Source organism: Acomys minous (assembly GCF_964271855.1).
Source record: "Acomys minous genome assembly, chromosome: 8".
NCBI lineage: Eukaryota > Metazoa > Chordata > Mammalia > Rodentia > Muridae > Acomys > Acomys minous.
Window position 1 is genome coordinate 26,230,338 of NC_140489.1, and position 14,069 is coordinate 26,244,406.

Here is a 14,069-nt window from a genome sequence, read left to right on the forward strand (position 1 = left end):
AGCAGGATGCTTCCTGCTTAGGTCAGTACCTGCTAATCACATGGCTAAGCTGTCACACAAAGTGATGAATGTGGAAAACAGCCTTCTGGGGAGAGGGCCAAAAATGGTCCTTTCCTAGCCAAAGAAATCAAGAGAAGTGATTGCCTCATTCAACTCCTGGGACCCTAGTGAGAAGGACTTGTTTCAAGCTCGGGCACTAAGTCTGTCTGGGGTTATCCACAGCTTCTGAAAGGGGGTGCTACAAATCGGGTTGCTCATGAGCTCTTATCTCCAGTTTAACTTATCATGGCTTTTTTTTTCTTGGACCTTCAATAAAAGATTTCCTGACAGCCGTTTTCCCCTGTATTTGTATCAGATTTTTTTTTTTATCACTACACTGTGCTCCCAGAATGCCAACGTTCAACTTCATCACATACTAATTATTTGTACATGTCTGTTTCCTGTCTATCTCAGAGTTACTTAAGTGCAGGGGCTGTGTCCATATTGTCCTTCATTATATTATTAGGCCAAGCCCAGTGCATGACACAGGCTTCAAATATACATGAAATAAATGAATTTATATTTACCTGTTTATTTTTATGAATTTTCCTAAGGTACATGTTAATGAGCTCACAGTCACAGCCTTGTTCTAGTTGTGGCATATGCCTGTTATCCCAGCACCCAGGAGGCTGAGACAGGATGATTGCCAAGGTCAGTGACCACTTGGACTGACTACATTACAAGTTTCAGGTCAGCACTGAGTGAGATCTTGCTTCAAAAACAAAAACAAAAACTACAAAGAATGACTGAACAGATGAAAACAGACTAGATGTGAAACATCCACAGCATCTCACTCTCTCATCTTTGGCAGGTCTCCCTAATTCCAGCTTGTTATGAAGAGCACCACTGATACTCCAGTGTCAATGAAACTATTTCCACACACATCCTCCAGCTTGGGAGAGCTGAGCATCAACAGGTCTGCACATCCATTTCCAAGATCATGAGACGTTTATAGCGTGGATAGTTTGACAAAGAACCTTTGTAATTTTGGAGTCTACTTAAAATTGCTAACTCAGTCTCTCTTATAATCTTATAGACACCTTCAACTTTTCCTTATATTTTCTCAGGTTTTGAAATTGCAGTGCTCTGTAGTTCAAAAATCCTCAATTCTAATCTCAGATCTGCTACCAAATCTGTGAATGTGCAGTGTGTATCAAGGGGACTTAACAATAGTCTGTAAGACAAACAGACTCACTAACATCTCCAATTTCTTTTATGAAATTTAATGTGTAATAAAGGTCAAGACCATAACCACGTGAATCTAATTAGCCAAACCAAGTGTTCTAAATTATTCTTCCTTTCTTATTTCTTCGCCAATGTAGAATCTCTTCAGAGTGTGGCAAAGTATGCAGTTAGCTTATTTCAGAACTTTGACTGCTTTATCAATGCATTGTCTTGCTTCTGGAAAAGATTCTTTCCACGATGGCCCTCCAGAATCTCTTAACATAGCATAAACAACATTTGTAGGTTCCCAATGCGCACCGCACCAATTAAGACATACTCAGCTCTTAATGCCACATTCTTGTATCTATTGACTGCTATCGTCCAACTCAAATATTGCCTTTGTGACTTCAAAAGATTTCCCATTTTCTGCACTGTGTGGTCTGTGGTCTGCTCCTGTTTAAGTCAAGGGCAGGACTTATAAGAATTCTTTAGAGATCTGCTGGGCATTTTTCTCTGAGAAAGAAGCAACCAAGTGATTCAGGGAAAGTACATCTAATCTCCCAGAGCCACATAGCAGACCACAGCCATAATGAGCAACAGAGCTGCTTCCCAGCTGCCTCATTTTTACCTTCTAGGGTGAAGTCACCACTTTTATGGTACAAAAATCACCTATTCAATTTCAAGCCCTAATAATTGGAAATGAAATATCCATTCCAGACAATCATTGCTGAGCCCACTGTACTGTGACCCCAAGCATAGACCGAAGTATTGAGTATATAGTGAATTACCAGCTAGAAACTAATATTCACCTACTGCTCTCCCCAGGCTCACATGTCCTCTCTCTCTCTCTCTCTCTCTCTCTCTCTCTCTCTCTCTCTCTCTCTCTCTCTCTCACACACACACACACACACACACACACACACACACACACACACACAGAAATTCTGCATGCATAACACTGGAAAATTATTTTAATCTTTATTTTTAAACAAATGAATAGAGAGGTTGCTTTCATTTTTGTGCTCACCCAATGATGAATTCAAGGATCATTTTTTTTTCAGGATAGGTATTTCTCAAGTATATACTGATCTCCACTAGCAGACATGCAGTTAAACAATTTGAAAGCCTGAAGGGCAACAGATAACACCAAATGATATCGGTGAATCCATTCTGCCATCATAGACAGACTCTTGCTTTTCGAAGACACAAGATTTGGAAGTGACTCAAGATAAAATGTTAAGGTTTATACTTAGAATAGCCATTGGAATTTCTTACAGTAACAGTATGTTTACCTTCAGATTGAATAAAATAATTTTGTAACAATTCTCCTTATTGTCCACTCATTTAAAATCCATCTTCCTATATTTTAGTATGCACAGACTCAGATAGGACTTTGGGAACATTGACTGGACAGGGTTGGCTAAGGGCCTGATAGTCTGTGTTTCTGTTAAGGTAGCGTGTGACTCGGTTGTCATTGCCTCATGGACCACACTTAGGAAGCAGAGGGGCGGAGCCAACTAGCTAGCCATCCCTGTAACTCTAGTGATGACTTTGTTTCCTTTTTATAGAAGCAGATGTGATTTCATCAATATAAACTTTTTATTCCCTGAAAACAAACTCTGTTTAAGGTTATTTGTGTAATCGCCATCTTCCCTCAGGTAGAGGCATCAAAACATTTTTTGGAAGACCTGTCACGGGCTCTGTGGGTATATCAATAAAATGCATGATGAAAAAAATGCATGATGAATTCACCAAGACCTGACACTCGTAGAGGCACAGAACTTCACAGCAGGAAAGGCCTCACTTGGTAGGTTCTTTCAAAGGCAACTGTAGATAGACAGATGATAGAAAGAGAAGCTTTGTCTGACCGTGGGAGGGACGATGTTTATTAACTATTTGAGAGCATCTTTGTCATCCACATGTGTGGATGACCCAAATGCCTAGAGAGAAAAAAAAAAGGATGTGGCCCAAAAGGGAGCTGAGAAATATAATCTTTGAGCAGGAAATTATCACTTGTAATCTGTTTAAGTCACAACTGCCTGCACCAAAGTTCCCCAAATGGTCACTCAGAGGGAGAACTAAGTCTCAGCCCAGTGTGCCTAGGGTATGAAAAGAAAATCTTAGCTTATTTCAATAAGGGTAAAATAGCAATTAAGTTATGTCCTGTGTCCTCACTGTAACTCTCTCTGCTCAGAGTTTCCTGAGCTCTCAATAAATGTACCCACTCCACTTAAAAGAGTGAAGTAGGAAAGCAGAGTGGCTCAACAGTTAAGAGCACTTGCTCTTCTTCTTACAGAGGACCCAAGAACAGTCCTTTTATAACATATTTTATTAATTTACTCATATTACATCACCATTGTTATCCCATCCCTTGTATCCTCCCATTCCTCCCTCCCTCCCATTTTCCCCTTACTCCCCTCCCCAATGACTGTGACTGAGGGGACCTCCTCCCCCTGTATATGCTCATAGGGTTCTTAATAGCCATTGTCCAGTGGCTCACAGCCCCCTGTAACTCTACCTCCAGAAAATCCAATACCTTCTTCTAACTCCCACAAGATACTCACACACATACATGTGGCATGCATGCACACACACACACACACACACACACACACACACACACAGAGAGAGAGAGAGAGAGAGAGAGAGAGACAGACAGACAGACAGACAGACAGACAGAGACAGAGACAGAGAGACAGAGACAGAGACAGAGACAGAGAGAGACAGAGAATTAAATTTCAAATCTTTTTTTTAAAACACTGTACAAGTGACTTGTTTGAGGACACAAGTAAACAGAGAGAGAGAGAGAGAGAGAGAGAGAGAGAGAGAGAAGGACATTGACAAAGACAGAGACAGAAGGAGAAGAAGGAGAAAGAGAAAGAGAAAGAGAAAGAGAAAGAGAAAGAGAAAGAGAATTACATGGATAAGCTATAGTGAGATTTTGCTCAAGTGACCCTGGTGGGTCATTATGCTAAGCTGGATTCTGGTTTTATGTTTCATATCAACAAAATGTGACACAAAGCACTGTGTTGTGGTTTTATTTTACTTTTTTCTTTGTTTTATTCTCTTCTGTTTGCCAGCATGGGAGCATTGATCTTCTTCTCATATAGTGTTACACTGTGGTTTTTTGTTTTAATCAAAACAATTAGTTGCAGCTCAGAAGATTTAATTCCATGAGCACAATACAGAACTCTGTTTCCTGTCTGTGCTAATGAAGCCAGGCATTCTGGGAAGCTGAGACAACAGGAAAAAGAAGATGTTGTAAAGTATAATCGCTTCAAAGAAAAAGACCTTCCCCTCTAAATGCATTCTGGGTTAAATGCTGCAGAACGCTCTCTTGTGTTGTTCTTGACCATTCCGGAAGGATATCATGGCTCACATTTAGATTTGATGCTCATTCTGTCTTGGTGGATATTACGACTGGCTAAGGCCAAGAATTAATCTTTGAATTTTTGTTCTTTATCCCAAAGACCATTCTTACTTACTTATGTTTTGACAGTAGATGACTTCATTTTTAGCGTCCTGATCCCACTTTGGCACTCCGCCGCTTCTCCAAACATGCCGAGAGCTTCCTTCCATTTGTTGTGTTTTCTCCTGCTCCACCGCCCTTCCAATTCACCCTTCTTATTCCTGCCATTCTTCCCAGAAAGCTCTTCCACCTCGTCTCTGCACAATTGATGAAAGCATGGCATTTTCTGTTACCTTGAGCTACCTGAGGGCTTTTTGGGTAGATATCCTGAGCAGGTTTGGAGTCACTTGTCCTGTGTTAAAAGTCCCAAGTCCTTGAAGGCCAAAGGCTTATGGACTAGGCTAAGAGATGCAAAGTTTAGAGCTGCAAGTCCTGAGAACTTAAGGCTCTAGGCCTTACAAGATAGAAACTTAGAGTTCTGTGCACTCTGGTTAGAGGACGCAGGCAGTGGCCCACCACTCAGGAGTTAATGAAATCCTCAGGCCTAAACAGCAGCCAGCAACAGTAGCAGCCAACACCAGTCAGCACTTAAACTTTGGGTTTTGGAATCCTTGGCCTTTAAGACTTAGAGGCTCATAGGCTCTCAGAGTTGGCTCGTCACATCTGTCCATCATCAACAGTCTTTAACAGCCCCTTGCTGGTTCCTCATCCTCAGCTCCTTGCCATGTCTGCCACTCCTCATTGTGTGGAACTGGTCCAGCCATCCTCTCACCACTGCTGATGCTGTTCTGTTGCAGCTGTCAGTCCTCTTCGTGGTACCAGTGTAGCGGCCTGCTCTGCTTGTGATTTAAAAAGTCGTAAGCCTATCTACGTTCAGAATTTTAGACTCACCAAGATAGGAAAGATGTTTTCTTCAAGGCTGCCAAATACCAATAGTCAAAACACTAAGAATATAACATTTATATAACTTCTGATTGTGTCATGGTTCTTCTTGCCATAGGTAGTTTATTGTATATATGTGTAATAATATAAATTTATATGTAAAAAATAAAAAATGTTTAATTAATTTTTTAAAAAGTCATAGGAAAGGCCACTCACAAGATGACTTCTGCTGCCTTGCCGTGGGCAACATAGAGGGATAACTTGAAAATGATCAAAGATTAATTACAAGTTGACCTAACTTGACTACTTAATTTCCAGAAAAATAAAACAAACTCTAGAGAAGTAAGATTCAGAAGACACTGAAGGGCAGAGATGTATGTCATTGTTCAACATCCCAGGGCCAGGCATCCTGGATTCTTAGGAATAAAATGAGAGGAAAGCATTTGTCATCAAGGAAGGTAGGGTGTAATGTGGGTAAAGAATAAAGGAAGAATAAAGATTGGGCTGGTTTTGAAAACATCCCACTCAGTGAACTAATGGAAACAATGCTCCTGGGTCTCTGAGGGGTAAATCATAGATCTACATAAAATATAGAAGGAAATTAAATAAGTTAGAAGTCTGTTTGTTTTCTAAAGATAAACAAAATGGGAATAGTTTTGGATGGAAAGGGATATGGAGAGAAACTAGGAGGAGTAGAAGGAGGGAAACCACAATCAGATATATTCTGTAAGAAAAAAAATCTATTTTCAGTAAAAGAAAAAATTCTCAAAGATTTAATACAAAATATAAAATAAAAAAGGAGTCTAGTCTTAACTATGAAATTATATATATATGAATATATATATATTCATTTATGACTCTGGAAAAACTCAAAGCTGTGAAACCTGAAATGAAATGTCTCACTGTTGTGGCTGAGTGGTCCTCCTTCACTTGGGACTCACTATGATCATGATTGCCCCAGAATTCATAAGGGCCAGATTAAAACCCCAATCTGCAAGATAAACAGCTCAGGCCAGGATTTTATTCTTTTGAAAATGATTGTTAAGGGGCTCCTGGGGAAAAGAAGATAAACCTAACTATGTCAAAGAAAGTTTTATCATTAAGAAGGCTCGCCAAGCCCTCAGTCAGCACTATTGAAGTGACAAATTTCTAGGGACCCATGTATAGAAAGTATTATGCAATAGATAATTACACTCCAGTGGATGTAACTTAATCATAACATAATTAGAGGTAGAAAAATAAAAAAAAATATTTCACTCAAGCATTAAAACCTGCCAACTTAAACAAACCTTGCTCACTGGCACATATCACAAGCAAATGCTTAATCATAATACAGACTTGATTTTGGTCCCTCTAGGAAGCCACAAGTATAGCCTCTTAATTATTATCAATGACCCGAGAGAATTTAGTGGGTAGCTTTGGCTGCAATCCTACCAAAAATCACTTATTTGTGATGGCTGATCTGGATTATTCTGGACAAATGTGTTTGGATTTTCTGAAGCCATAGAGAAAGAAAAGAACCTTGCTATATTTCAACTATCCAAATCTCACGAGAGTTTCTTTTCTTTCCTGAAGTGTTGAAAATGTTTCATCCACCTTATAAATCCAAGAATCACTAGTCTTTGCTTGAGGAGCCAACAATCCAAAATAAACAAACAAAAAATGAGCAATTTATCCTTTATGGCTGTGTATGAATAATGCCAAATTTACTGCCAGCCTCAAAAATAATCGGTCTATTGTAAGAAGAAGCCAAGGTGCTTTTAGTTCTGTAGACATCAGACATGAAAATTGAGCAAAGCTTTCTCTCTTCTCCTGCTGTTGTTAGGTCAAGGACACAATTTCCATACAGCTCCAATTGACTTCAGATGTCTGAGTTACACCTTCAGAGTCTACCTCTGAACAGAACGAGTCATCTCTGTTTGGTGTAGTTCAAGTTCATAGGTCTTTTTGTTGTTTACTACAAAGGATGGCCACTGTTACACAAAGGGCAACACAGTAAATAGTCTAAACTTTTAGACAAGCTATGCTACATATTGTATTTTGTTTCATTGTGTTTCAGCTATTTAAAATACAAAAATAATTCTTAGCTCATAAGCCATATAAACACAGGCCTGAATCTGTCAGCCAAGCTCTGGCTTACGCCCAGCATTAAAATGGAGTATCTACATTTGAACCAAATTAAGATCAGAGGGGATAACACCATTTTCTTCTCTTTTAGAAGATACCTTGATTCCTTAACTGATAATTTACTTGACTTTTGAAGCAAAGACAATAGTTTTAAAAACATATTTGCGTTACAGTTGTTTTCCCCAAGCTCGACATCACCCTGATGGTTTTTGAAGCAGAGGCAATGACCTACCTACAGAGGTCCTTGGTACAGAGCTAATTATGCCAAAATAAATACAACTGTATTACAGATATCTAAGTATTTAGTAGTGGTAACATGAGTGACAATGCTCCCTTTAGAAGCAGAAGTCTCAAAGGATCCTCTTCCGCCATCTCTCTCGCCAGTACAACTCCGTGGAGTGCAGAAGAGCTAAAACATTGACTAATACATGTGGTAGCACGGCTGGCCTGAGTCACCCTTGCTTCTGCAAGTAATCCAAATAAATGTATACATTGGCTCTATTGGCTCCTCCCCTGTTTGAGGTGAATAGACATTTCTTTTCTATTTTCCCCAGGAAACTCATGAGACAATATTGCACCAAGGTCCTTTCCATCTTGCTTTTGTAGTTTATGGAGCACTAACTGACACTACTACTCTGCTTTTCACACAACAGAAATGTGTTCATGGATAATCCACTACTTATAGTGTCTAGAAATACAAGTTGACCAAGGGTCAACCAGAAGCAAATCAGGGTCCCAAGGTTACCAGTGAAGTTAACATTCAGCTTGTGGATTCAGAAAAACACACTCAGACATTAACTATGTTAACCTGAAATCGACATAGATTATTCTTTACTTCTTTCTTTCTTTTTCTTTTTCTTTCTTTCTTTCTTTCTTTTTTTTAATCAGCATGTGAAGGGTAAACAATAAATAGTGACACAGGGCTGGGGTTCACTTTCCAGTGAAAACCCTAACCTGCAGCAGGTTAAGAAAAGCCTCAATAGAACTCAGGTTCTCTGTCATTCCTGGAACTCTTAATTGTTACCAATTGTCCCAAGGATTGCTACCATTCAACAAATTATAGTCAAGGCATTTGTAATTGCTTCCAGGGCTGGATAAGCATGCCAAGAATAAGGGATCTATTACTAAGTCTTTTGTTTCATCAAAGTACATTTCCATAGTCCCATAATTAAACAATACTCCTAAAAGCAAGTCTTCATAAAACAGAAAATCGTTTCCTGAAAACTCAGAACACTGGATTATTTTTACCTAATAAAAGTAAAGAACCAAGAAATGGATCTAGAGTACCTGCAAAGTAAGAAGTGGGCATCTAAGGCGTGTACACTAGAGAACAGGAATTTTTTTTAATGAGTCCAGGGGCTTAACGCTCTTTCTGTACTTCACCAGTGCTGAGCCCCCCTGACCTTTGGTGAAGAGTCAGGAGGAATGCCAATCCTCCTCAAGGAACTGAGGAAGTTACGGGAAGAGAAGGCAAGGGCAGAGACGCAGAGATCTTCACTGGCCAGCTCAACTGCAGCACATCCAGTAGCTCCTATACAGCCTAATGAGAGAAAAAGAAAACAAAAACATATCACTGAATTACATGCACACTGATATCTTAATGTACTTTCTTTCTTACTGCTGTGATAAAATACTCTGACAAGGCAACTTAAGGGGAGGGAGAAGCAATCTGGAAAAGAGAGGCGTTTACTCTGCCTATGGAAATTTCGTGCTGGGGAAGTTGAAGTGATAGGAGCCTGAAGCAGCCAGTTCCTATGGGAAAAGCAGAGAGGGGTGAATGCATGCTACTTTATCCATCCCTACACTTCAGCATCCCTTGCCCAGGAAATAGTTCCACAAACAGTTAAGATGGGACTTCTCCTACCAATTAAAATCATCCTCTAAAGGCATAGCAACAGTCCCATCTCCTAGGTGATTCTAAGTTCTGTCAAGATGACAACACCGTGACAAGCAAAAAAATAAAAATAAAATAATAATAATAATAATAATAATAATAATAATAATAATAATAATAATAAAGAAGATGCAGTTCACGAAGCTTGTTTGTCCACAGCAGATAAAAGATTGTGACTTAAGTCAAACAAGGGGAGTTTCTTTACTGACAGAAGTCAGCAAGGACATTACCCACATTAGCCAGAGATGCCTCTCCCCTCTGTAGGTCAGATTTACAGCTTCTCAAAGAAACAATGGCACCAGGAGTAAGAAAAGTATGGCATGAAACTGATGTATCAGCAACCTTTAATATTGCACCACCACCGCTCCCACAACAGAACATAGCTGTTAAAATAATGCTGCTTAGATTTGACTGCAAATTGAACTAGTTAGAACTGAGTATACCGAAACACCATAAAATACATTATCTGTGCTAGGTAGCTTGGGGGATCTTGAGAACAAAATGCCATTGAGATACAGAAAACTGAAACGTCGTTTCTCTGCCTCCAGTGGTAATGTCTAAGTTTATATGTGATACACTGTGAGTATTTTCCTTAAGTTGTCCTTGTTCCCTCTCAAGCTGAAGGCATATGTCAAAACACTTTTTGCCTACTACAGTACAGAGTGCTTGAAATGTTGTCTCAAGATGGAAGACTTCCTCACAGTAATGTTAGATTTGTGCAGCTATAAACCTAAGCTTTAAAGTCAGAGGATTGGAATTCAAGTCATGTGTCAGGCACAGGATCTTGACTCACCGACTGCCATCTGAGCTCCACTCAACCTTTAGAAAACAGAAATAACACATCCTTTGCAAGTTTGCTGTCAGTTTAAGGCGTAAAGATATGAAATATGCTTGCCACACAGTCTGGCATATGATAAATCTTGTTTTAAAAATCTAATAGCTAGAACCATTGCACACCCCACTTTTTTTTTTTAGATAAGGTGATTCAGAATGAAATATTTCTGTTCTCCATCTGAAAATAACCAAGTTTATTGATATGAATTGTACCTATTTTTATATTTAAACACAGTACTGATTTTCAGGTCATAGATCTGCCACTTTAATTTTTGTTTTATTTTTATTATTAAAACCACCTTCATAGACAAGAAATCTAATTCATAACTGATAGCTAATAAAGAGTCAATTACAGTATACACGCCCTATGAATGCACTTCAAACTTAAGGCCAAGATAAAGATGAAGTACTCTATGTTCTGTGGGAGAATTTTTTAGTCACTTTTGTTGAATTTGGGAAGTTTTGTTGTTACTTATATTAATATAGTTCATGTTGAATATCTAATACCGAATTGACATTCAGCCTTTGACAAGAACTGCATACTTCTTGCAGGCACAGGAGCAGGGGTTACATGGTAATAACTGTAGTAGCTAGCCTGTACCATATTGTGTCTTCTATGCAAGAACATCATGGTAAACATTTCATCATGAATATATAAAATATATGTATCTATATGAACAATATATATATTGTTCTCTCACCATTTTCATTTTACAATTAGAGATTCCTGAAGGTGGCTGACTTCTAAAGCTGGTTCAGATCGCAGGTAATTTTCTGGGTATTTCCTAAGTGCATCAAATGATAACAGCCTTTCTTCTCTTCGAGGTCTTTGTTTTACAAAAGCATTCTGTGTTCTCTTTCCCCCAAGATCTCCCATACTGTGTTTCATATAATAAATGTTCATTGATGGATAATCAAAGATGAGCTACAACTTTCTTTAAACAAGATAAACCACAACTACCCTTGACTAGGGCACTGCCAGTTGCAGACTCCTTGGGGTGAGGAAGCTGCAGCCACACTGCCTGAGAATAGCAAGGGAGACTGTAGATTAGCCACAGACCTTCAAAATTCCCCTTCAAAGTTCTATCTTTGGCGGCTGTTTTGGTTGTTTTAGCAACTATAGGAGCTGAGGGTGAGAGTGACAGTGAGGATCCTCACAGTGCTCTGACAACTCATCCTCACCTGCAGAGTTAGCTTACCCTTAGCACAGTGTTTCCACTTGCTCATCTGTAAAACGGGCCTACGAACTCTGGTTTCTGTACATTGTAAACCTGCAGCATAGGAATGTTTATGATATACTATGGCCACAAATGGATTGATCCCACAAATGCTGAGAAAATCACCAAAGCAGTTAACATAGATTGCCAGACTGTCATTGTGAAGAAACGTTATTTTCTAATGTAGGATTTCATTCCAAACAAATGGCAAAATTTTATATATATATATGTAAAGACTCGATACAGAATGGAATTAGCTCTCAAAGTCCTTGATCATTAATTCTGGTCTTAAATCCTGGATAATTTCTTTTCAGGATTTTTTTTTAGAGTGGTACTGTGGATTAAACATGGGCTTTCACATATGTCAGGCAAGCACTTCAGTATTGAGATCCATCCATAGGACCCTTTATCCTTTTTATTTTGAAGCAGCATCTCCTTATTTGCATAGACTGCCTTTGAGGTCACTGTGTTATCCACTCTGGCTTTGAATTTGTCGTCCTGCTAGTTTGGCTTCTTGCATAGCTGTGATTGCAGGCCCATGCCACCAGGCCCTGATCAATCCTGACTAATCTTCCTTAGACCAAGCATAGATAATGGTGATGACATCTTTTCTATTCTTTCAGAAACTTTGTTTTGATTTTTTCTCCGCTCTAACAATATCATTTTTCTTCTTCTTCTTTTTTTTCTATTAGGTCTCATTGATGCATAATGAACTCTTGACAGAGATGAATGATGCATTGGTGCTTAATAGCCATAAAAGAAACACTACCCCTTGTGAGCCAGTCTCTCATCTCCATATCATTTTCTTCTCAGCATCTTTCAACTTTCTCCATTTTTAGGATGGACATCTGTCATTTTAGGACTAAATATGGAAAAACTTACCACTAGACTCACAGACCCAGAAAGCCGGGAGGAATCTTAGCCATGGTAGTCTCATGTGTGGTCGTCACGGTACCAAGTTGGCCGTTTCACTGGACAATTCATTTCTTGTATAAAACCCTCATAATAATTGTGTAAGACACTTTCGTCTCTGTTTTAGACACTCTGGAACAAACACTGACGGATGCATTTGCTTGTCAACATGGTGCACATACTGAAGAAGCCTCACGTCCAGATTAAAGAGCCAATCCAGGTGAAGTACAAGGCACAGCAGCCGAGAAAAATGAGCCAGCAGCACGACGAAAATCAAATAAATATCAACAAAAATGTTAGATGCCGACGGTGATGGCCTCCGAAAGGAGGATCCCAATGTAAAGTAAAAGCATCTCTTGTTGTACTTGGTTTTTTTTTTAAACACAATTGTGCTTCATTACTGAAACATGAGGGTGGAAAGAAATGTTTCTGCGCAGATATCGTTAAAGGAGAATTCACCCAAAGTTGGATTTTTGCTTGTTTCGATGGTGGGGAATGGTAAGAGATGGAAGAGAGGCTGATAAATTATTTATGAAGAAAACTGCTTCACTGATCAGATTCGGTGATGAAAAAAACGTTCTCTGAAAACCCATGAGAAACATTCTTAATGGAAATTATCTGCACTTCTTCTGGGTCGCCGTTTATTTTTCCTGCTATTAGTTTGATTTGGGCTTGACAGTCTCCATCCTGCACAAATGCAGCAACAAACACAACAGAGAGCCTTTCTACATGATTATTTTTTAAAGTAATAAGACATGTGTGATCTGGAAAATCAGCCCCTCCGACGTGTCAGGTAAGGAGGTGGCTGATGATACTTTAAAAGCTAGCTGCCTTGGACTTCACCTTGCAGCCCAGCAGCTGGTTGTGGGGTCTACGGCGGGCTTTTGCTGCCACCTACTGGTCTGTGTCGCAAGACAACTGCACGCTTCTGAATTTAATCACGAGAAAAGCAGAGAATTGAAACAACGTGGGGGTGGGGAAATTCTCTTTTTCTATTCTGTAAGAAAAATCCAAATCCGATGGAGAAGAATTTCTATGGCGAGTCGCAAAGCCATAAGCATTTTGTGCTAGAGAAGGTTGAATAATGCTTCTCTTGTGCAACCCACAGGAAGATCCTCTCTTCCTCATTCCTTGGCCCGGTGTCTGAATAAATCTATATTCACATGTCATTTTCAAAAAGCTCAAGCGAAGGAGGAATATCATAGCAGGTTGATTACACAGATTGCTAGGATTCCTGCTAACTCTTCTTGCTGCCTGAAATTTTGGGCAGATTTTTTTAACCCTTTTGCTCCATGCAAAATACAAAACTATGATTTTTTTTCATAGCATCATTGTTCATACACTTATCCATGAACTCACTGATGTGCTGGCATGAAGATTAAACGTGGTGTGTGCTTAACATCTCTTGCAAATGCATAGGAGCTTTTAATAAAGACCAGCTGTTACCAGTTTTAGATGCCATCACTGCTTACTTCCCTTCACATGACAATGACGAGTAATTCCAAAGTTGTGACATTGAAGAACAAAGCTGCCCAGAATGGTGACACTAAGGCAGTGAGATACCGCTAAATATTATAAATACAATTCTTTG